Raw genomic sequence first — 25,899 nt, forward strand, 5'->3', positions numbered from 1 at the left:
TTGTTGGATAAGTGATTGTATTGTACACTGGTCAAATTGTGGGAATTATTATGGAAAAATAAAAAAAAATTGCCCTGAAAAGAAGACTCCAAAGGGAGAGGCTCTCTGCAGCAACAAAAATGTTCATTGCACGTATCTGGCCCAGGGCCCAGAGTTTGAGGACTCCTGATTTAGTGCAATATAAAAAAAAATGTAAATAATTTTTCTTGCGGACCACCAGTGATCCACAGACCACCAGTTGGCGACTGCTGCCCAAGAGGACCCACATCCAGGCACACTCTGCTCTTCCTAGCACCCTTGGATGAAAATCCCCATAGCTTCTTTGGCTATGCTGCTTGAGTCGATCCCCCGAGTGGATCCCTCGAATGGAACCATGGGCTTTCTGCCCGTTCATTCCTACAACCTTCTGGGATGTCTTCATTTAGCACTTTTCCCCCCCCTTACATAATGAGCCTCTGAGAGACTCTGTGGGCCTCCTCCGATGCTCATCCCTTTTGATTGCGCGAGCAGCCTTTATCAGCATCCATCTCTTACTGCACAAATGTCCTTCTGGGCCAATTAGCTTGACTCACCCAAGAGAAATGAAGAGCCCCGAGAGGCAGCTTCACTGAAGCCATTTCCAGAGGTAGCAGAGCTTTCATGTGCTGCCAGCAAAACAGCAGAAAACGGGTGGCACCTCCAAGGCTAATTAGCGTACTGTGGGAAACAAACCTACTTCATCTCTTTTTTTTTTTTTTTAGTAAAAAAGTTTTAGTTCCATTTTCCAACAACCTATTCAATATACAGTCTCTTATTCAACATTAGTCATTAACTTTCATTTGTTACTTATTCGGACCTGCCCAACTACCACTTCCTTCCTTAACAAACCTTTCCTCCTCCCTTCTCTACTTTCTTTTACTTTCTTCATCCTTCCTCTCCTTCGCTTTTCTACATCCTCTCCTCCTTCCCTACTCTTCTCTTCCACCCTTTCTAACCCTCTCTCTTTCCCCTTTCTTCTTCCTCTCCTTTCCCCCTTTTCTACCTCTCTCTTTCCTACCTACTTTCTTCCTTCACTCTCTCCTCTCCCTTTCCATTCCCTCCATTCCCTTTTAAAAAGTAGCTTGTTATGTTCTTCTCTTCCTTTGTCCTTTTATAGTTTCACTTTCCTTTGTATATTGCAAACGCCATTTAAATCCACTCAAGTTGAAAGTTAGTTCAAAGGAAAGCTATTTAAGAGCTGAAGTTAAGATTTATTACTTGCAAATTCTTGCTAGTCCTCCTACTTTGTTCTGTCTGTGTTGAGTTCTCTTTAAAAATAAATCTTGGCACAGAGATGGTCGCGGCTTCTCGTTCTGTATAAACAGAAGCACCCTGGGCACGGAGCTTCGTCAGGCTAAAGGGGAGCTCTCACCCTTCGATCCCCTGGTTAAATTCCAGGGGCTCCCGGGGAGCTCTACCCAAACCTGACCACTCTTCCCTCCCCCTTCTCCCGGGGGAGAGAATTCCAAACTGTTTGACAGCCCATTTACGCTGTCAGGGACGGTTTGACGAAACCCAGGGCAGACGATCCCAAAGGAACGTCCACGAAGCCTGCGTTGCCAGCGGAAGTCTCTCCCTACTTCATCTCTTAAGGTGCCGCCAGGTAGCTTCCTGGATTTGACTCGGGTCAAATGCCAACTTTTCTTCGGCCTTTGGTTCCGAAGACAAGCTCGGAAAAGCAAGGTGGAAACTTCAGGGGTGAGAATTCCAGAAATGGATGGAAGGGCACGCAGAGGTAGACATAAGATTTCTGTGGGCAAAGTAGGATAGATCGAAGCAGGGGTGGATTTGATTTACCCGTATTTTTCGGAGTGTAAGATGCACCCTTTTCCCCCCAAAAAAGAGGGTGAAAACCTGGGAGTGTCTTATACTCCGAAGGTAGCCCTGCCGTGCCTCTCAAACTGAGGTTTCAGAGGCTAAAAAAAGTCTCCAAACCAAGCTTCAGAAAAAAAGCCTCCAAACAGAGCTTCAGAGGACCTCAGGGCAGGGGGGATGGCCACTTTTGCCCTCCCCAGACTCCTAGAGAGGCTCTGGAGCCAGGTGAGAGAGAAAAATGGGCCTTCCCCACCATCCCCAGAGGCCCTCCAGAGGCAGAAAACAACCTGTTTCCCTACTTCTGGTGGGCCCAGAAGGCCCGAAGTTTGCATGTCTACTGATATACCATAGGTTCGCCATCACAGCTCTATACCATTTGTTATGTCTCGTCCGATCTCACCACAGCCGGGGCCTTCTTATCTGCTTCCGAACACGGAGGAATGTCCTAGTATGCCTCCCGGCCCCAGCCCTGGCTCCATGCCCAGACAGGCTGAAGAGGAGGAAGTATCTCCAGCCCCAGCTCTGGCTCCATGCCCAGGCAAACGGAGCAACTAGACCCCTCCCCCTCCTCCACAGCATGTGAGCCTGAGGGAGGTCAATTGCCAACAGCTGCAGACTGGAGTGACCCTCGCGTCAGAAGACTTGATAGACGGAGGCAACAGAAGGAAGGGAGGGGCAGGCCTGGATAAGTGCTGAGTCATGGAGCCACACCCCATGGCCTATATAAAGGACCTGCTTTCTGGCATTCTCTGAGTCAGGCAAAGTCTAAACATATCTTGCTGAAATCACTTTCTGGTCTCCTGCCTACCCTGAGGACTTTGCTAGGACTTTGGCAGAGCTGCGGAGGCATGCCTGATTTGGATTTCCCTGACCCGGCCGTCAGCGGAGGAGTGGGACACGACACCATTCCAGACAAATGGTTGTCCAATCTCTCCTTAAAAACCTCCAGTAAATGGAGACACCTACAACTTCTGAAGGCGAGTCATTCCACTGATTGTTTTCACTTTGATGAATATAAATCACCAGGACCTGACAGATTACATCCCAGAGTTCTGAAGGAGCTGGCAGATGTTATCTCAGAACTGGTGTACCATAGCTTTCAAAAATCCTGAAGCACCAGGGAAGTACCTCAGGATTGGAAAAGGGCTGATGTGATTCCCATCTTCAAACACGAAAAAACAACGCAGACACAGGAAACTACAGACCAATCAATCTAACATCAATACCTGGGAAGATCCTGGAAAAGATAATCAAAAAACAGATCTGCGAACAACTAGAAGCAAATAAAAGTTATAACTAGTAGCCAGCATGGGTTTGTTTTAAAAACAGATCATGCTAAACCAAACTTATTTCATTCTTTGATAAAGTAACTAAATTAGTAGAACAGCGAAATGCTGTAGACGTAGTGTACTTAGATTTCAGTAAGGCATTTGACGAAATAGACCACAAACTACTTCTTGGTAAGCTAGAAAAAAGGTGGAATAGACCAGGGGTCTCCAACCTTGGTCCCTTTAAGACTTGTGGACTTCAACTCCCAGACTCTGGGAGTTGAAGTCCACAAGTCTTAAAGAGACCAAGGTTGAAGACCCCTGGAATAGACTACATGATCACCAGATGGATTTGTAGCTGGCTGACAACCATACTCAACAAGTAGTCCTTAATGGTACTACATCCACATGGAGAGAAGTAAGCAGTGGAACAAGTTGCCTCCGCAGGGGTCTCCAACCTTGGTTGCTTTAAGACTTGTGGACTTCAACTCCCAGAGTTGAAGTCTACAAGTCTTAAAGCAACCAAGGTTGGAGACCCCTGGTATAGGGTCTCCTGCTTGAGCAGGGGGTTGAACTAGAAGACTTCCAAGTCCCTTCCAACTCTGTTATTATGAATAACCTACATCAGGGGTGTCCAAACTTGGTTCCTTTAAGACTTGTGGACTTCAACTCCCAGAATCCCTCAGCCAGCAAAGCTGGCTGAGGAACTCTGGGAATTGAAGTCCACAAGTCTTAAAGGGACCAAGTTTGGACACCCCTGACCTACATGCTGTGACCACACCTTAGGAAGAACTTAACAGGTGGAGAAAAATGCCCAATCAACCATCTGGCTGACCGTGTGACCCACCCTAATTTATTAAAGTTGTATGTCCGCTGACTATTAATAGTTCTGGACAACTCAAAACAATTTTACTCTTTGCAACACCAGTTGAGTTTCTCACAAGTAATGGGGCAAATGTAATAGTAGAAGTCAATAAAATTCTTAATTGGCCAAGTGTGATTGGACACGCAAGGAACTTGTCTCCGGTGCATAAGCTCTCAGTGTACATACAAGCAACAAATCATTTTATTATTTATTTATTTATTTTTCGTATTTTTATACCGCCCTATCTCCCTAGGGACTCAGGGCGGTTCACAGCCAGATAAAAATATACATATAAATACAAATAAAACATCCATTAAAAAACTTATTACAAATGGCCGAATAATTAAAAATGACAATAAAAATAATAAAATCCCCATTAAAACCAATTCGAATTTAAAATCTAGTCCAGTCCTGCGCAAATAAATAGATGTGTCTTAAGCTCGCGGCGAAAGGTTCGAAGGTCGGAAAGTTGGCGAAGTCCTGGGGGAAGCTCGTTCCAGAGGGTGGGGCCCCCCAAAGAGAAGGCCCTTCCCCCGGGTGTCGCTCCCCTTGAGGAGCACCCCGAGGAGTCCCTTTGTGAGAGCGCACGGGTCGGTGAGAGGTATTCGGTAGCAGTAGACGGTCCCGTAAGTATCCCGGCCCTATGCCATGGAGCGCTTTAAAGATAGTCACCAGAACCTTGAAGCGCACCCGGAAGGCCACAGGTAGCCAGTGCAGTCTGCGCAGGAGAGGTGTTACGTGGGAGCCACGAGGGGCTCCCTCTATCACCCGCGCAGCCGCATTCTGAACTAACTGGAGCCTCCGGGTGCTCCTCAAGGGGAGCCCCATGTAGAGAGCATTGCAGTAATCCAGACGAGACGTCACGAGAGCATGATCATCATGATCCTAATCATCATAAACTACATTCATCATAAATCATAAGATTCAACAGTTAGTGATAGTCAGTCATAGGATGAAGCATAGATACCCAAAGAGAGGAATTCCTGAAGTAAAATATACAAATATAAAAGCAGTGGTCACCAACTGGCGGTCCGCGAGAAAATTTTGGTGGTCCACCAAATTATGAATTTAGTGGTCCCCGAGGTCTGAAAGGTTGGTGACCCCTCGATTTAAAACAGTTCACTTAGTGACCGTTCAAAGTTACAACAATGGTCCATGGTCACATGATCAAATTTCGGATGCTTGGCAACTGACTCATAAGTCAATGGGGAAGCCAGGTTCACTTAAACAATATGTTATCAACTTAACCATTGCAACGATTCACTCAACAACAGAGGCAAGAAAGCTCGTAAAATGGGCAAAACTCAGTTAGCCAATGTGTCGCTTGGCAGCGTAAATTTTGGGCTTAATTGTGGTCGTTCATTCAAGGACTACCTGTGTTTCTATTATCATGTTCTCAACAATCCTAAAAGGGCCTCCCTCCATTTTCCTTCAAATTATTTGGGACACAAACATCACCTTTCTTTCCAATTTAATATAAAAAAATGTAAAACAAGGCAACCACAGCTCTTCAAACCACCAACGGTACTTGGATCCCAACCAGGGGTGAAATGTAAAATTTCTTACTACCGGTTCTGTGGGCGTGGCTTGGCGGTTGTGGGGTAATGTGACCGGGTTGGTGTGGCCAACTTTTTTTTTTTACTTTTAAAAGCATTTTCTCTACAACCTCTTTGTTGTAAAAAAAAAAAAAGGCTTTTAAAAGCCTGTGATGATCAGGCAACTCAGCTGGGATCGGCAGAGGAAGAAAAGCTTTTAAAGGGTTCTGACGATCCCAGCTGAGTTGCCTAATCGCCAGAACCTTTTAAAAGCATTTTTTATAACCTCTTCGGCTGAAGAGGTTGCAGAAAAAAATGCTTTTAAAGGGTTCTGATGATCCCAGCTGAGCCGTGCGATCACCAGAGGTTTTTTTTTTTACTTTTAAAAGCATTTTTTCGGCCAAAGAAAAAAGGCTTTTAAAAGTAAAGAAAAAAAAAACTCCTGAGGACGACTTCCGGTATCCAGCGGCAACGGACGTCTGGAAGGCTTCTCCTGCCTCCAGCGCCCGAATCCGGCCGCCGCCGAGGCCCTCAGGGGCCAGGTGTTCCGAAAAGGACACCTGCCGCACGGACGGCTCGCCAGGGGTCTCCCAGCCGACATACAGGACTGTGGGGACCGATGCTGGCGCGTCCTAGGCTCGGCGGGGTTCGGAGGCCACAGGCCGCGGCCATTATTTTGGTCGTCGCCTGGGCCGCTGTGCCCGGTGACACCGGGGCATTGGATTTATAACTGCAGCAGCCTGGTGGTGAACAGGGCACGGAGAAGAATTGAGGAGGAGAAGGGAAGGGAATATCGGTAAACGTGAGTGGACTGCTCCGGAGTGCGGGGGGGTTTTTTCTCCCCTGCGGTTGGAAGGAGCACGAGTTATTCTGGAGAGAGGAGAACTTAAAATAAGAAGATTACCGGTTTTGTGGAGCTCTGGAGAGAAGAGGTGATGGAGAAATTTAGGAGGGAAGGTTTGAGGCCCCTCCTTCTGGGGAACAGTGGTGGCGTCCAGCTTCCGCCTTCACTATGAGAATTTTGATGACATCACTTCCCTTCGGCTTCCTGGTTGACTAACTGTACTCTGGACTCGTTGCTCCTGTGAGTGCCCCCTGGTGGATCCGGAGGAAATTACAAGGATACCGTGCCTGCCTGAGGATTTTGTATTTTTTTCCTTAATGGCAAAAGGTCAGAGACCAACTGCTGGAGAGATGGAGAGAATTTTGGAAAAGTTATCTAATATGGACAAGAAATTGATGAAATAAGAGCAGAAATTGTGACTATCCAAAAGGATTTAAAGGATACTCAACAAGTTTCAGCAGAAAACAAGCAGAAAGTGGAAGGTTTGGAGGGTGAGATGCGGCAGTGCAGAAAAGAGAGGAGACGACAGGCAATGCTGTGCTTGGACTACAGATGGATAAAATGTCTTATTTCCTTAGGTTTCAAAATTTGGAAGAAGTGGACCAAGAAGACTTGAGAGATGTTGTGACTAAATTGTTGGGAGAATTTCTTGGGAGAGGTGTTGATTTCATGAATTGGGATGTGGATCGAGTTTATAGAGTTAATTCGCAATATGCACGCACGCATGCAGTTCCCAGAGAGGTTCATGTCAAATTTGTGAGAAGAGAGACGAGATGAAATTCTTAGAAAACATAGGAGTGGGGCACTGATTTACAGGGGCAGGAGATAGCCATTCTGAGGCAGATTCCCAGACAGGTACGTGAAAAAGAAAGAAATATTATTTTTGTCAAGCAAATTGTACCAGAAGGAGTGGGCTTCAGATGGCTGATGCCGGAGGGATTGATGATTTTCGGGGAGGGCATTACGAAAGAAATCAGTACAATTGCGGAGGCTACGGCCTATGTGGAGGAACACAAAGCCTTCCTGGAATCAGATGACCCAGGAATTGAAGAAGGGGAGGTTATAGATCATGGGGCTGAAGCGGCTGCCGCTGTTGCGGCCCTGGAGTTGGGTCAGGCTGAACCCAGAGTTCTGAGATCCAAAACTAGGAAGTGATAAAGATATTTGGGATTGTGTTGGTTTTCCTTATTCTCTTTTGTACGATATTCTGTTTATTCTTGACTCTTCTTTATTACGTATTTAAAATTTGCAAACTTAGCTACTTCGTGTCACCTGCTTGCCTTATGGCTGTTGTATGTGTTAAAAAATTTGAGTAAAATTCTTATTTTAGATAAGAAAAATGAAAATTTACCATACCTGATATGTATTTGTATAAACCTTTTTTGACTAATAAAAACTTTTTGAATAAAAAAAAAAAAGAAAAAAAAACTCCTCTGGTGATCGCACGGCTTAGCTGGGGCGGGGGGGGGGTAAGGATTTTTGCTACTGGTTCTCCGAACCACCTGCTGCCATCGCTACTGGATCAAACGATCCGGTCCGAACCAGCCGCATTTCACCCCTGATCCCGACTCACAAAGCTAAGTCATTACGCCCTCAAAACCTTTATATCAGCAGAGCAACCTTTTGGGTGTGTGTTGCCTAAGTGTGCACATACAACTATTCATGAATACTCACATTTAAATATATGCCTGCATACACATACATTCCTGGACAGCAAAGTTGACTCACAATCAAGTGTTATAGCACATGACACCAGATATATCACTGGAAGGCATAAAACTGCATCTTACGTATTTTGGCCATGTCATGCAGGAGGATTGACTAGAGTGGTGCAGTGGCCTAGAGGTAGAGCTCTCACCTCACAATCAGGAGGCTGTGAGTTCGATCCTAGGTAGAGGCAGATATTTCTCTTTCTGGACACACTGAGAATATATCTGCTGAACAAAAAACTCTGCATTGGCAACAGGAAGGGCATCCGGCCATTAAAACACCATTCAGTTGCCCGGACTCCATCCCGCAAGGGATTATGGGGTCGTTAAATGACGGTGATGATGATGAAGGAGGATTGACTGGAGAAAGCAACTATTCTTGGAAGAGTAAGCGGTAAAAAAAAAAACCAGGCCTCCAAAGAACACGACGATGGGTGGACACCATCAAAGCTGACACCAGCCAGATCACAGAACAACTCAAAGGAAACAGTGCAAAATTGGAGGGAGATCTGGCCTATAGAATCTCCAAGAACTGGACACAACTGAATGGATGTATCATCATCATCAACATACATCTTTTCACATCAACCTCAACCTACCTTAATGTGGTAGCATTAATGTGGTAGCATAGAGAACTCCAACCACAACTGCTACCTTCAATCTATCACATCAACTTCTCAACCAAGACCTTTAAGAGCCTCCCTGTTCTGTCCACTGACCACAGACATCATTTGCTAGAGAAGCCAAAGTTACGGGCAGTGGCTTCCGCATTAAGAAAACTCTACGGCCTCTCAACCTTGAGCAAAGTAGACCATCTCCTGAACTGACTTCTTCCTTGAAGGAACCAAGTCTACCAAAGACAACTAGAGAAGCCAAGATGTAGGTGCTCTCATATCTCCACGAGGTCTCCATGGGTGCGGCTTTTTGCAGCCATGGGCATTGTTGAAAAGTTGACAGCAAGTGTATTTTTAATAAGCCAAAGGTTGGGAGAGGAGCATCAAAGAACCTAGGTCGAGAAGACAGGAGGGTGGAATGTGAAGTTGAATAAGATGCATTCAGGGAGGACTTAGGACAGGGCTGTCAAACTCCCGGCCCGCAGGCCAGCTGCGTCACGTGCTGGCCACGCCCACACCCTGTTTAGCAAAGGGGGGAGAAATCCCAATACATCACCGGGCGCTGCTGTGACGACATGACTTTGACGCCCCTGATTTAGGACATTCCGCTACCACAGGAGTCTGCAAACTTGGCTCTTTTAAGACTTGTGGACTTCAACTCCCAGAGTCCCTCAGCCAGCAAAGCTGGCTGAGGAACTCTGGGAGTTGAAGTCCACAAGTCTTAAAAGAGCCAAGTTTGCAGACCCATGCTCTAACGCAGTGGTTCTCAACCTTTATAGTGCTGCGACCCCTTTAATAGAATTCCCCACAATGTGGTGACCCCAACCGTAAAATTATTTTCGTTTTGAATTTATCGCGCCTGAAGCCGTATTGGCTAGCGATCTGAACTGCTTGCGATTGCCTTGAGGACGGAGGCATTAAAGCGGAGACTCCTCCCCTATTAAGTTTATCGCGCCTGAAGCCAGATTAGGCTAGCGATTGGGAGTGATTGGAGCTGGCTTGAGAGGGAGACATCAGAGCAAAGATTTCTCTCTTTTTATTAATTCATCGCGCCTGAAGCCGAATTCGGCTAGCGATTTGAAGAACCTGCAGCTGGCTTGTGGAGTCAACCACTGGAGCGCGATTCTTTGACTCGCAAGTATACTTCCCATATTTCCGATGGTCTTAGGCGACCCCTGGCAAATCGTCATTCGACCCCCAACGGGGTCCCGACCCACAAGTTGAGAACTGCTGCTGTAAAGATCAAGAGGAAAGCAGGACCACTCACTTACAAACTAGGTTACACAAACTGGGATTTACTTGAGATTATATCTAAAAAACAAGAGACAACAATATGTTCAGCATCTTAACCTCTTATTGATTTCATCTTCTCAATACCTTTCCTTGAGGACTACAAAATCTTGGTTGTGTCTCTCAATGCCATGCAACTTTTGTTCTGATGTTGAATCTTACTTCCATCCATTAGTCCTCCCTACATGGTAAAGGTAAAGGTTCCCCTCGCACATATGTGCTAGTCATTCCCGACTCTAGAGGGCAGTGCTCATCTCCGTTTCAAAGCTGAAGAGCCAGCGCTCTCCGAAGACGTCTCTGTGGTCATGTGGCCGGCATGACTCAATGCCAAAGGTGCACGGAACGCTGTTACCTTCCCACCAAAGGTGGTCCCTATTTTTCTACTTGCATGTTTTACATGCTTTCGAACTGCTAGGTTGGCAGAAGCTGGGCAAGTAACGGAGCTCACCCTGTTACGTGGCACTAGGGATTTGAACCGCTGAACTGCCAACCTTTCTGATTGACAAGCTCTAGCGTCTTAGCCACTGAGCCACCGCGTCCCTTGTAACCCTACTTGTAACCAAGTAACCCTACTTGGTGCAACATCATTATTGAAACAATTATATCCAAATAGGATAAGTTAAGGAAATATCCAACCACGTCCCCTTCCTTCTTTGATATTCTTTACCTGAGACCATGGTTATTATCCTATGGCAGCATTCCTCAACCCAGGAATGGACTTTAACAATAGCTTCACTGTCTGCTGAGGAACATTGACAGTTGAAATCTAACACACTGCAAAGTCACCCAAGTTAGCGAAACGTGAGCTCCAAGTGTCATCCATAAATTATGAACATTACTATTTAATATTAAGGATTAGAAATGTTAAGGTCAGTCTTTCCCCAACCTGGAAGGTACCCAGGAGACGATAACTCCAGTCATTGCTGAGTATTTGAGGAGTTGGTAGTCCAACGATAAATGAGCTAGAGCCAAGGTTGGGTCTAGTCATTCAGAATATTAAATTGCAATATTCACAATTCATGAACGGAATCCATTCATCAGAAAGATCCTGATTAGGAATTCCAAGAATTGAACACCGCATGTATTTTTAATAAGACATTGATCAACTGCAGCAAAACTAGAGGAAGTCTATCAAGACGGTGAAAGACTGCAAAACCAACTCCTAGGAGGAACTGGGAAAAGTCCTAGTTAGTTTAGCTTGTAGAAGAAAACCCAAAGGTGCTTTTTCAAAAGGCAGCTGGAGTTTCTTGGGTTTTTTTTCCCTTGAAAACGTTTCACTTCTCATTCTTCGGTTCTGAAGAAGAAGTGAAGAACTGAGAACAGAAGACGTTTCTTAGATAAGAAGCTTATTTTCAGGGGGAGGGAACCAAGGAAGTCCAGTTGTCATTTGAAAAGCACCTTTTTGACAACCAGAACGTAGATGATTGAGAATCTCCATAGACACTTGTAGAAGAGAAGGTTGAGATCGGACACGTTACCCTGTTTTCCCTAAAATAAGATCCAACCGGAAAATAAGACCTAGCATGATTTTTCAGGATGCTCATAATATAAGCCCTACCCCATAAGCCCCCGTTAAGATTGTCAGCAGAAGAGGCGTTTAGTACTGTATTTTCCTCAAAATAAGACCTAACCATAATGCATCTTTTGGAGCAAAAATTCATATAAGACCCGGTCTTATTTTGGGGGAAACACGGTAGCTGTCTTCATACACCTGAAAGTTCGTCACCTTGAAGTGGTTTCAGATTTCTTCTCATTCTCTCAGTGAAACCAGAACTCATGGGATGAAACTTCAAAGAGATAGCTACAGATGAGACATTACGAAGAACTTCTTCATACCGTTCCCCAAAAATAAGACCTATCCCAAAAATAAGACCTAGCATGTTTTTACACGTGTGCCTAATATAAGCCCAACCCCCAAAATAAGCCCTACTTAAGACCTTGTGCAGCCGCCCGGTCGGCCATTCCATCTAGTTGCTCATGGTCCCATAACCGCAAGGGGGAGTGGCGGTGGAGCTGCCCCATGCGCCCCACACCGGTTTATCTCAGGGCTTCCACAGCTAGGCCATCCACGGCCGGACAACTGCCTCACGACTGGCAGCATCAACAGCCATGTGCAGCAGGAGCCCACCTGGCCACCGGCCCACTTCTTCTGCATGCTTGCGGCTTCCACGGAGCTGATCTCGGAGCATAGATGCCCCAGCTGCAGGGCCCTGAGGTAAGCCGGTGCAGGGCGCGTGAGGCAGCTCCACAACCCCCTGCCACGATGCAGTGGCACTGTTGTACCACACGGCCACCTGCCCTGCCACGAACAAGCAGAAGTGGGCCTCCTGTACATGGGGGAGACACCCCTGAAAATAAGCCCTAGTGCTTATTTTGGAGCCCAAAAGAAAATAAGACCAGATCTTATTTCCGGGGAGACATGAATAGTTAAGAGCCATCAATCAATGGAACAGTTTACTGCAAGGAGGGGTTTCTTCCTCTTCATTTGAGATTTTAAGAGAGGCAAGATTCCCCTGCACATATGTGCTAGTCGTTCCCAACTCTAGGGGGCGGTGCTCATCTCCGTTTCAAAGCCGAAGAGCCAGCGCTGTCTGAAGACGTCTCCGTAGCCATGTGGCCGGCATGACTAAATACCAAAGGCGCACGGAACGCTGTTACCTTCCCACCAAAGGTGGTCCCTATTTTTCTACTTGCATTTTTTACCTGCTTTCGAACTGCTAGGTTGACAGAAGCTGGGACAAGTACCGGGAGCTCACCCTTCGAACCGCTGAACTGCCGACCTTTCACATCGACAAGCTCAGCGTCTTAGCCACTGAGCCACCGTATCCCAGTACGTAGCTGTAGGTATAAGTAAATAACCACAAGAAACAGGAATACCTTCCTCACATTTTTCTGCCAATTCACCTATTGACTGATTTTTCAGAGAGGAAAGTCTCTACAGGTACTCTTCGACTTACAACAATTCATTTACTGACCTGTTACAACGGCACTAAAGAAAGTGACTTATGGCCGTTTTTCACACTTACAGCCATTCCAATCTCCCCGTGTTCACGTGATCAGAATGAATTCTTGGCAACCGGCTCATATTTACAACGGTGGCAGTGACTCAGGGGTCAAGTGATCCCCCTTTTGCGACCTTCTCGTGAGCAAACTCTACGGGGAAGCCAGATTCACTTCAAAACTGTCTAAACTCACTTAACAACCACAGGGATACACTCAACAACGGTGGCAAGAAAGGTTGCAAAACGCAGCACAAAAAAAAAGAAGAAAGAAACCACTTAACATCTATCCTGCTTTGCAATGGAAATTTGAGCGCTTTGCTTAATTTACTCATGGATTATTTATTTCATCCGTCAGTTCAAATGGGAAGTTATCCACTGGAAGGGCTTAGAGGACATCGTAACCTTCAAACCTGGATGAACAAACCATAACTGCTCTGTTTATGAAACAGATGATGCCCAAACAAACATTGTTGATATGGTGAACAAGAGGTTGTTGGGTTTTTTTAGTGATAAAAGTTGGTTCCAGAAGCCAGGTTGAACCACAAATTATTCCACTCCAAGTTAAGCTTATCTAGCACGCTCTTCTAAACTTATCCACGGAAACTCCAAAATTGGATTTTTCCAGGACACTAGAAGCAGGGGTGGTATTCACTTACCGTCGCTACCGCATACGCCACTTCCGTGCGTGCACAGAGCCTTCCGCGTCTATGCAGAGTCTTCTGCGCATGCACAGTGTCAAAAACGGGGAAAAAAAGACATGATGATGTCTAGGCGGGTGGGCGGAGCCTCCCGCAGCCGCCACTACCGGTTCCCCCGAACCGGATATAACCTGCTGAATACCACCACTGACTGGAAGAGTCCAATCTGGATTTTTCCAGGACACCAGAGGGGTCCAATCCTGATTATAGAAGGCCACGACTACTTCACATTCAGACCCAGAGTCTCCTAAATCAGATGCTTTAAAAAAAATGTTATTTAGGTAGGCTGGAGTTATAATCTAACCATCTACCCTATTTCCCCAAAAATAAGATCTCCCCGGATAATAAGCCCAATCAGCCTTTTGAGCGCATGCACTAATATAAGCCCTCCCCTGAAAATAAGCCCTCCTTGAAAATATTTAAACGCCTTCCGCCACGAGCTTAAAACACATCTATTCATCTGCGCAGGACTGGACTAGATTTTAAATTTATATTGGTTTTAATGGGTTTTATTATATATACTGTTTTTTTAATTATTTGGCTATGTGGAATAAGTTTTTTAATTGATATTTTATTCTGTATTTATATGTACCTTTTTATTTGCCTGTGAACCGCCCTGAGTCCCTAGGGAGATAGGGCGGTATACAAATGCGAAAAAATAAATAAATAAATAAAATAAATGTGCAGCCGGTCACCACCATTTCCTCTGGTTGCTTGCCACGCAAACAACATGAGGTGAGGAGGCGAGGCCGGGAGGGGGGAAGGGAGTGGGGAACATGCCCCATACACCCCACACGCCCTTACCTAATGGACGTTTCCACAACCCTAGCCACCACGCCCCTAATGGCCACCACAAAAGCCATTAGCAACGAACAGGGAGGCAACGGCGGCGACAGGACATCCGGTCGCAGCGGCGGGGCAGGGCTGACAGCATGGTGCACAGTCCTGGGAAGTATGGCTGGAAGCGCATGCACGGCCTCAGGGGTGAACGGCTGACGAGCGGCTGTGTCAGCAGCATCCGTGAGGTGACCATGCTTGTCGCCTCCTGCACCCCAAAAATAATAAGACCTCTCAGAAAATAAGGCCAAGCGCTTATTTTGGGGGTCAAAAGAAAATAAGACCCTGTCTTATTTTCAGGGGAACACAGTAGATCAGGGGTGTCAAACTCAAGGCCGGGGACTGGATCCGGCCTGCGGAGTGCTTAGATCTGGCCCACGGGGCTGCCTTGGAAACAGCGAAGGACCAGCCCGCGGTGACTCTGCCAGTGAAAATGGAGCTTGGGAGGGCCGCGGGCAGCCCTCCCAAGCTCTGTTTTCACTAGCAGAGGGTTGCAGGAGGCTGTCGCAGCCAAAAACGGAGCCCGGGAGCTCATTTACGCTGGCAGAGCGCTTGGCCCACCACAAGCATCCCCAACACGAGTGACGTCAAGCTGGCCACATCCATCCTGGCCACCCAGGATGGAAGCTAAAACATATGAAGAACGGTTGCAGGAACTGGGTATGTCTAGTGAGTCCTTCCTTCTGATTAGGTGGCCAAAGTATTTCAGTTTCATCTTCAGGATCTGGCCTTCTAAAGAGCAGTCAGGGTTGATCTCCTCTGGGACAAACTTGTTTGTTCGCCTTGCAGTCCAAGGGACTCGCAGGAGTCTTCTCCAGCACCATCGTTCAAAGGCCTCAATTCTTTGGCACTCAGCCTTTCTTATGGTCCAACTTTCACACCCGTACATTGCAACTGGGAAAACCATAGCCTTGACTATACGCACTTTTGTTGGCAGGGTGATGTCTCTGCTTTTTAGTACACTGTCTAGATTTGCCATAGCTTTCCTCCCCAGGAGCAAGCGTCTTTTAATTTCTTATTATTATTAGATCTTTATTTCTCCAAGCAGCCCTCCTCCTTTTAACTTCTCCAAAACCCTCTTCCATGAGTGCTTCGGCTTCCGACACACACACACAAAAGAACATAAAACAAAATAAACAAATAACAAGGAAGGCCATCTCCACCAGGTTCCTCATAATGAAGATGCCCTTACGGTGGTCAGCGCTGAGGTTGTTCTTCAACCCCCTGGAATATCCATGGGTCAACATGGAAAGGATCAAGTTACTTTCCCTCTCTCTTCCCCCCCAAACAAGACAGTTTAGCGGTCAACATTTTGCTGCCTGGGAAGGTCCTTTCAAACTCCACAGATGTACATATAAGGCAAGGCAAGGCATGGAGGGTTTCTCCTACCATCACACACACAAACACACAATGCCCCTTGCCGCCTGTTGTCACCACTCCTTGCAACAATTCCTGCTTTATGTTTTGTAGTTAAATGAAAACACCTTCCCTGTTCAACGTAAAAAAAAAATGAGGACAGATATTGAATAGAATAGAATAGAATTCTTTTTATATATATATTCATTTTTTAATTCATTTTTAGTATTAAATACAAAAGCACAAAAACAAATAGTAGGAAAACAGGAGAGGGAAAGGGGAAGGTAAAAGTACAAAAAAGAAGGGGAGAAGAACGGAAAATGCGTTGACTTGCGACTCTTTTCGGTCCAGTAAAATAAGGTCGTAACCTCAAACCTCAACTTCTTACTTTTACACAGTCGTATAAACCAGCCATTTCTATATCAACAAACCTATCCAATCGGTAAAACCTAAAATGAAAGTTTCATTTTTTTCCCCACCTCGAGCACAAAGTCCAGAAATGGTTTCCAAGTAGAAACAAAACTACTTATATATATTTTTTTTCTTCGATCAAAACTGTCAATTTAGCTATCTCTGCTAACTCCATCAACTTCTGCAGCCGTTTGTCCATTGAGGGAATCGAACGTTCACTTTTGTGCATGAAATAATTTTGCTGCCATCAACCAATACGAATATCGAAGTTGAGAAGTGAATAGAATTCTTTATTGGCCAAGCGTGATTGGACACACAAGGACATTTGTCTCTGGAGCACAATCTTTGCGTAACCCGTGTTTTATTTTCAGCAGCACTCAGCTCACCACCTTCGAAGACATCAAAGGGGGAAAAAAGAGCTAAATTCCATTCCGCCCGGTCCAAATTCTCAAGCTGATGGTTCAGGAAAAATGGGAAGTTTTTCCTAGCAATGTGGAGGGTCTCATTCTGCTACATTCTCCATGTGCGATGGGACCTCCTGGGAAGGCTCCTACATGTGGCTGCAAAAATCCAGGAGTTCCTGCAAGGGGGAGGTGGACCACATGATCTCTTCTATGGGTGCCTCCATCTCTAACATTTTGTGACTCTACCCAAGACCACACACCTGGAATACGACATCCAGTTTTGGTCAACACATTTCAAAAGAGGCTTTGGAAAAAGTGCAGAGAAGAGCAACTAGGATGATCAAAGGGCCTGGAGACTAAAACATATGAAGAAGGGTTGCAGGAATTAGGGATGGCCACTCTATAGAAAAGAAGGACTAGGGGTGACATGATAGCAGCATTCCAGTATTTGAGGGGCTGCTACATAGAAGAGGGGGGAATGACAAGAAACAATGGATGGAAACCAATCAAGGAGAGAAACAACCTGGAATTCAGGAGAAACTTCCTAACAGTGAAGACAATCAACCAGTGGAACAGCACGCCTCTGGAAGTTGTAGGTAGATGCTCCATTACTGAAGGCTTTTAAGAAAAGACTGGACAACCGCTGGTCAGAATAGAATAGAATAGAATAGAATAGAATAGAATAGAATAGAATAGAATAGAATAGAATAGAATAGAATAGAATAGAATAGAATTTTTTATTGGCCAAGTGTGATTGGACACACAAGGAATTTGTCTTGGTGCATACGCTCTCAGTGTACATAAAAGAAAAGATACCTTCATCAAGGTACAACATTTACAAAACAAATGATGGTCAATATATCAATATAAATCATAAGGATTGCCAGCAACAAAGTTACAGCCATACAGTCATAAGTGGAAAGAGATTGGTGATGGGCACAATGAGAAGATTAATAGTAGTGCAGATTTAGTAAATAGTTTGACAGTGTTGAGGGAATTATTTGTTTAGCAGAGTGATGGCCTTCGGGAAAAAACTGTTCTTGTGTCTACTTGTAGTTGAAATGGTATAGGGATGGCTAACATTTTTTTCCTCGGGTGCCAAAAGCGCGTGTGCACGTGATAGCGCGCGTGTGTGCCCACACCCATAATGCAAATGCTCCACATGCATGCCCCACCCCCCTTGCAAATGTACGCGCGATCCCCCTGCACTTTGTTTTGAGCCTAGCAGGCCTCCCCCCAAAGCCTCCGGAGGCCAGAAACGGCCCGTTTCGGACTTCCAGTAGGCATGTTTTTCACCCTCCCAGAGCCTCTGCGCAACCCCGTACTTAACTGGCATCCAAAACGGGCTCTGTGGTGACTCCTGGGAGGGGAAGGGCGGCATGGCCATCCACACGTATCTCCTGCATCCGCATCAGACCCGAAAATCAGCTGGTCGGCAGGAGCCGTGCACGCATGCGCAGTGGAGCTGATCTAGGGTGATAGCTTGTGTGCCCGCGGAAATGGCTCCGCATGCCACCTGTGGCACACGTGCCCTAGGTTCGGCATCATGGGTATAGGGTCTCCTGCTTGAGTAAGGGGTTGGAGTAGAAGATCTCCCGACATCCCTTCCCACTCTATTCTGACCAAACCTCAGACTGTTAGGAATGGAGAGAGAAATATATATATATATATATATATATATATATATATATATATATATATATATATATATATATATATATATATATATATATATATATATATATATATATATATATATATATATATAAATTGGAAGTGTCTTGGCGACGTTTCGACAAAGTCTCATTCGTCATCTTCAGGCTTGGTCCCAGAAGCACGAAGCTGAAGCCTGAAGATGACGAATGAGACTTCGTCGAAACGTCGCCAAGACACTTCCAATTTTACGAAGGAGAAAACCCGAATAACCAAAGACCTACATATATATATGTGTGTGTGTGTGTGTATGTGTGTGTCTGTGTTTTCTGGTGACATGTTCTCAGTAACCGGTTTATTTTTATTGTTTTGTTTATTACATTTATTGGCTGCCCACCTTAGCGCATAGCTATGTGCTGCTTACAATATGAAAAAGATAAAGCTATATAAATAAAATACCGGAGGCGGACCAAGAAGCAACGGATGGAAACTAATCAAAGAGAGAACCAATCGAGAACTACGAAGACATTTCCAAACAGCGAGAATGATTAATCAGCGGAACAACCTGCCTCCAGAAGTTGTGGGTGCTCTATCACTGGAGGTTTTTAAGAAGAGATTGGACAACCATTTGTCTGAAATGGTGTGGGGTTTCCTGCTTGAGCAGGGGGTGGGGGTGGACTAGAACAAGAGTCTCCAACCTTGGCCACTTGAAGACTTGTGGACTTCAGCTCCCAGAATTCCTCAGCCAGCTTTACTAGCTGAGGAATTCTGGGAGCTGAAGTCCACAAGTCTTCAAGTGGCCAAGGTTGGAGACCCCTGGACTAGAAGACCTCCAAGTTCCCTGCCAACTCTGTTATTGTTACCACAAAAATACAAAAGTTCAAAAGATGGAAGGGACAATGTTCTTCTAGAACAGGGGTCTTCAATCTTGGTCCCTTTAAGACTTGTGGAGACCCTGGGAGTTGAAGTCCACAAGTCTTAAAGGGACCAAGGTTGGAGACCCTTGTTCTAGAAGACAAGCCTGGCTCCTTCCCTTCTCTTGAAGGATGGAGTCTAGCTGGTTTGAAGAAGCCATAAACACCTCCCTACACACACTCACAACTTCTGTGCGGTTTCTCTTGGAAGGCAAAAGACACATACTATGGATGAACCTTGCACTGATGCGGGAGAACTCCCAACGAAGGATGTGACCTGATCCTCTGCAAATGATCCAGATCTGCACTCTCTTGCTCACCCCGTCTCCTGATTCCCACCAACCCTTCCTCAACGCTTAACCCCCCCTTTACTCTGCCCCTCAAGACTTAACTTACAGCCCCAGAGAAATCCCCCTACGTGTTAAGACCGCATGCTAACATGACACAACACAACAGGATTTCCCAGCTGCTCTTATACAGGGTTTCTCTTTGCTCTTGTGGTGTTGTGGAAGAGATGGTGTTAATTTCTACACAGGGGTGGAGGCAGGAAGGACATAACCTTGGGGAAGGGCAGGGGAGGGGGAGAGAAGATGTTACTTTTCGTGACTCTCCCGAAATAATAATAATTTAAAAATAAAAATTAAAAAAATAACCAGATGGTTTTTGGGTGCTCTCTTCTTGATGGGGCAAACTTCCCGGCCATTTGTGTGGGTGTGTATTTTTGTGTGACTCCCTAAAACAGGAAGAGTTGCCACCAGCAGCACATCAAGACGAACAAACCCACGACTGTCTACAAGAAGCAGGGTGACTACAACAGGAATTGTTTGCACCTTTGACAGCCAGGGAGGGGAATAAAATCACACATGCGCCAAACCTTTAAAAAAGAAATTCTTCCTTGTCCTTCAACACAACACAAAACAACACATCCTTCCTCCCTTCCTTGCAGCTACTTATATGAACCCCCTCCCCAAATATCTCAGGCTCCGAGTCAAAAAAAAAAAAGGGGAGCAAGCCTCCCCCCCCTCCAGTCCCCCCCCCCAAAAACCCAAATATTTCAATCGAACCAGTTCCTGTTGTATTTCCACACACACAATTCCCATGAAAAAAAATTTTGCACAATCTTTTCAAACCAAAACCATCAGGAAGAAGGGAGAGAATAAAGCAAGGGGACACCGAGAATGAAAACCCGGGGAGACACACAAACACACACACAGAGAGAGAGAGAGAGATTGTAACACCGACTTCCTCTCCCTTCCCTGGCACACCTACTACACACCTGACACATTGCAAGCGCTCTCTTTTTTTATTTTCCCTCATTCTGCTCGCCTTTGCTTTCTTCCCTACAAAGAGGGAAAAAAGAGAAAAGGAAAAAAAACGGAAGCAAAGTAAAGGGGGTGTGTGAAGGTTCAAGGGGTGTTTTTTGTTTGTGTGTATTTGTGTGTATGTGTATTTGGGGTGCTGGGTGTTTAAACTCAAAAGGCCAGCAGGGAAGCTGAAGGATCCCCCCCTCCGATCTACCTTGGTGGTAGATAGAGAGAGACGGGTGTTGCAGAAAGAAAAGGGGAAAAAAAACCACTCCACTCTGCATTGTGAATTTTCCAAAGGCTTTTTTGCTCTGTGCACAACCACAACCACACACGCACGCACATACACACACACCCCTCAGCCCTTGTTTATCACTGCAAGCTCGGCTGGCTGCTGCCGGTGATGTCCTTTCACCAATGTCAAAACAATCCTTTAGCAGCTGGGCCCCAGATTTTTGCAGAAAGCAAAAAAAAAAAAGAGGGGGGCGGGAGAAATCACTTTGCACGGGGGGGGGGGGAAGAGGGGAACCCGAATCTGGCTGGGAACGTGAGAATGGTACCAAAAAATTTTTTTAAAAAAATTGGGACCTGGGTTATTTGGGGGGGGGGGAGGGAGAGAGAGGCCACCTCGCCCTCCCTTCTCCTTGACATTCAAGCAGCCCGACGCGGAAGGTGAGACCGAGGCGGAAATGCCATTTTGCACACCTCTGACACGCAAGAGGGCTGCCCCTTACGCGCACGCACACACACACACACAAGGAGAGAGCCGTGCAGCCTGGCACACGCAGATCCCCCCCGTCCCCGCCCCCGATCGGCGAAGGGAGGCGGCTTTCCCCGCGGAGAAAAAACAAGAAAAGGGAGAATCTTGCAGAGCGCGGATGGGCTTCCTCGCGAGTAAACGCCCGGCCAGCCCCCCACCAAACTGGACACAATGGCTTTTGCAAAACGGCTCCTTGGTCGCAATTCCTTTTCTTTTTTTTTTGCAACCGCGCTTTACTCCCGAGGAAGCCCCTTCCTCCTCCTCCTCTTCCTCCTCCCCACCCAGCTTTCCCCGGGGAGGATCGGATCCCCCCTTCCAGCCAGGCTAGGCTTGAGGAAGGGCCCCCTCCCCAATTCCCTGCCAACTTACTCCCCGGCCAAGGCAAAGCAGCCGCTCCGCGCTCACCTGGACGGAGTGGGGGGCGGGGGATTGGGACCCTCGGCCAAAGGAATCCTCTCCGGCCAGGATCGGAAGCGGGACGGATTCCCTTTCCCCGATCCTCCTCCTCCTCCTCCTCCTCCCACCCCGCAACTCTCTCCTTCCAAACCGGGCAAACGCTACACTTTTTCCGCCCCTTCCCCAAAAACAAGGGGACGCTCCGGCTTTGCCTGTGATTGTTTTCCCTTCCTGCGCCGGCTCAACTTTGCAGGCTCGGGAATCCTCGGCCGGTGGATCCCCTTCTTTGGATCAAACACATATATATATATCCGCAAAACACCCTCCTTCCACCGGTCAGGATCGCGTCCAGCACTACACCCGTCTCTCCCTGCGCTCCGTTTTCACACACCCCAGGCCCAAAGGCTGTTGCCCTCCCCCAAAAAAACCCTCCCTTCCAACCCGCCTATCCAGGGGTCAGGATCGCGCGCAGCACTACTGCACCCGTCTTCTTCTTGCGCCCCGTTTCCCCTCCACCACCAGCCTCCCAAGTCGACTGACCCGCCCCCTTTTCCCCCAAATCATCCCACCCTGGGGATCAGGATCGTGTGCAGCACTCACCCCTCTCCTCTTCCCCCCCTCGCCCCGTTTCCTCCCCAGTCTCCCCTCCCCCCCAACTATCCCACCCACCTACTTACCCAGGGGGTCAGGATCGCGTGCAGCACACCCGTTTCCTCCCATGCTCCCTTCCCCCTACCCACCCTCCCAAGTCGATTGACCTACCCACCCAGAGGATCAGGATCGCGTGCAAGCAAGCATTCCCCCCTCTCTTCCTGTGCCCCGTTAGCATCCCACCCACTCAAGGGGGTCAGGATCGTGTGCAGCACTCCCCACCTCCTCCTCTTTTCCTCCATCCTCCAAGTCGACTTGACCCCCCCCCAAGAAAACATCCCACCCACCCAGAGTGTCAGGATCGCGTGCAAGAAAGCATTCACCCTTTTCCTCCTGTGCCCCGTTTCCCCCCACCCTCCAAGTCGATTGACATACACACAACCCAAACATCCCACCCACCCAGGGGGTTAGGATCGTGTGCAAGGAAACATTCACAACATACACCCTCTCCTCTGGTGTCCCGTTTCCCCGCACCCTCCAAGCCAATTGACACACACACACACACACACTCACCCCAAAACATCCCACCTACCCACCCCCAACCCACCCAGGGGGGTTTAGGATCGCGTGCAGCACTCACCCTTTTCCTCCTGTGCCCCGTTTCCCCCACCCTCCAAGTCGATTGACACACACAACCCAAACATCCCACCCACCCAGAGGTTAGGATAGTGTGCAAGGAAACATTCACACACACCTCTCCTCTGTGTCCCGTTTCCCCCACCCTCCAAGCCGATTGACACACACACACACACACACACAAACATCCCACCCACCCACCCACCCACCCAGGGGTCAGGATCGCGTGCAAGCATTCGCCCCACCTCTCCTCCCGTGCCCCTTTCCCCCAGCCTCCAAGTCGATTGACATACACACAACCCAAACATCCCACCCACCCACCCAGAGGATCAGGATCGCGTGCAAGCATTCACACACACCTCTCCTCCTCTGCCCCGTTTCCCCCACCCTCCAAGCCAATTGACACACACACACACAAACATCCCACCTACCCACCCCCAACCCACCCAGGGGGGTTTAGGATCGCGTGCAGCACTCACCCCTCTCCTCCTCTGCTTCCCGTTTCTCCCCCCCCATGACACACACAGACCCCAAAACATCGCACCCACCCACCCAGAGGCTCAGGATCGCGTGCAGCACTCACCCCTCTCCTCCTCTGCCCCGTTTCCCCCCCACCCTCCAAGCCGATTGACCCACAGATCCCAAAACATCGCACCCACCCACCCACCCACCCCGGGGGTTTTAGGATCGCGTGCAGCACTCACCCCTCTCCTCCTCTGCTTCCCGTTTTCCACACGCATCCCCACTGACACACACAGACCCCAAAACATCGCACCCACCCACCCAGAGGCTCAGGATCGCGTGCAGCACTCACCCCTCTCCTCCTCTGCCCCGTTTCCCCCCCCCACCCTCCAAGCCGATTGACCCACACAGACCCCAAAACATCGCACCCACCCACCCAGAGGCTCAGGATCGCGTGCAGCACTCACCCATCGCCTCCCGCGCTCTGCTTCAGTCTCTCTCTCTTTCCTTTTTTTCCCCCCCTTGCACGGAGGGGGATCCGCGGGGCGCGTAACCCGAAGCGCAGGCAGCTCCGAATCCGGGGGTCGGGCGGCGGCCGGAGGGCGAGAGGAAAGGCAGGCAGGCAAAGGCGGCGCCGTGCGCCGGAGGGGATCGGCGGAGGGGAAAAAGCAAAAAGAGGCTCAGACGATCCCGATCCAGGCCCCTCGCGGGAGCCCCCGAAAGTCGCCCGGGGCTTGTCCGGGGTGCCGGAGGGGCGCCGGGGCCATGGCAGCTCAGCGGCGGCGTCGGAGCTGTCAGCCGGGGGAGGGCGCGCGAGGAAGGCGCCGGGCGGAGGCGAGGCAGTCGCCGCCCGAAACCCGGGAGCGGAGAGAGAGAGCGAGGAGAAGAGAAGAGAAGAGGGGGAAAAAAGCCGCCGAGGTTCCAGCCAGGGGGAAAAAAATGGCGCCTCTCCAAATAAGGCGACCGAGATTTTCTTCTTCTTCTTCTTAATTTTTTCTTCCCTCCTTCCTTCCAACGGCTGCAAACCGGGAAGCAAAAAAAAAAAAGAGGGGGGGGGAGTGGACCCCCCCAAAAATAATTTTAAAAAATCGGAATAATGCAAGGAGGGGGGGGGAGGACAAACCGATGCAACGGGTCCCCCCCAACCACCAGCAACCCCCGGTTTGCAAAAAAAAAAAAAAAAAAACCCAGGCGCGTGCAATGCAAAAAAAAAAGAAAGAAAAAAAATGGGAGGAAAGGGAAAAAGGAGGAGGGAGTGCAAAAAAAAAAAAAAAAAAGGAAGGGTCTCCCTTTTTTTGTGGGGGAGGTGGGTGGGAGTGGAGGGAGGGAGGGGAAGAAAAAAGCCCCAGAGACGCCCCCCTCCCTTCCCCTCCGCTTGCAAAGCTGGCTCTGCCTTGCGCCGATTCCTTCCCCGCCTGCGCCCGCTTGGCGATCGAGGCCGGCAAGGGGGTCCTTTTATTCCCCCCTTTTTTGGGGGGGGAGGTGGGAGCGGGGGAGGCAGAGAAGAAGAGTCCAGAGTCCCCGCCGCCCGGCTCTCCTGCGCGGCCGAAGGGAAGCGATTCAGCGCAGCCGCATCGCCGCCGGAGAGGAGTCGCCGCTGTGCAAACCCGCCGAGACGGTTCGCCGGTGTCGGTGCGTCGTTGTTGCTGCTGCTGCTGCTGCCGGTGGAGTGTGCGGGGCTGCCTTGCTCTACAGCTCCCCCGTCTGTCGCCTTCGCTCCCTGCGCCCCCAGCGGCCGAGCCGGGGAAGGGCGGGTTGGAGTTTGAGGGAGGGGACAGGTGGGGGGGAGACGACACACCGCAGTCCTGAGCTGGCCAAAAATCCCATTTTTTGGAATATGTTTCTTCCCCCCCCCCAACCCCAGTGATGGGATTCAAGTAATTTAACAACCGGTTCTCTGCCCTAAGGATTTCTTCCAACAACCAGTTTGCCAAACTGCTCAGAAAGTTAACAACCGGTTCTCCCAAAAGTGGTGCGAACTGGCTGAATCCCACCACTGCCCAACCCCCTTTGCAAAATTTGCACTTTTGTACCCGAGGCAGGATTTCTCCACTGGGCAAAGTCCAGAGATGGGTGGAATGCAAAGTCCCAGAATTCCCCAGGCTGCCTGGGGAATTCTGGGAGGTCACCGCCTCCTAGCCAAATTTACCATTTCTATACATTTCTCTCTCTGGGCGGAGGAAAAATGGCATTTTAGATTAGATAAGAGTTTGAAGGGAACCAACCTAGTCCAACCTGTCACCCAAGCAGGAGACCTTATGCCATTTGAGGACCTGTATACTTATTTTATTTATTTATTTATTTTATTTGCATTTATATCCCGCCCTTCTCCGAAGACTCAGGGCGGCTTACACTATGTTAGCAATAGTCTTCATCCTATTTGTATATTTATATACAAAGTCAACTTATTACCCCCAATAATCTGGGTCCTCATTTTACCTACCTTATAAAGGATGGAATACTGCACGAGTCAAAAAGAGGGATGTGAAAATATCTACGAGGCTATAGAGCACTGCA

General features: G+C 48.1%; 1 protein-coding gene across 2 annotated transcripts in view; it reads right to left on the bottom strand.

Moving 5' to 3' along the window:
• SETBP1 (SET binding protein 1) overlaps positions 1-24,367 on the bottom strand; it is a 370,029-nt gene extending 345,662 nt beyond the window's left edge. Inside the window, exon 1 of one of the 2 annotated variants that reach the window (XM_058171213.1) lies at positions 23,850-24,364. The gene's annotated coding sequence lies outside the window, so the exon portion shown is untranslated. Of the gene's footprint in view, positions 1-23,849 lie in introns of both variants that reach the window. The other variant, XM_058171214.1, reaches the window with a different exon arrangement.
• Positions 24,368-25,899: the final 1,532 nt, after the last annotated feature.

The sequence above is a fragment of the Ahaetulla prasina genome, chromosome 2 (genome assembly GCF_028640845.1).
Source record: "Ahaetulla prasina isolate Xishuangbanna chromosome 2, ASM2864084v1, whole genome shotgun sequence".
Taxonomy (NCBI): Eukaryota; Metazoa; Chordata; class Lepidosauria; order Squamata; family Colubridae; genus Ahaetulla; species Ahaetulla prasina.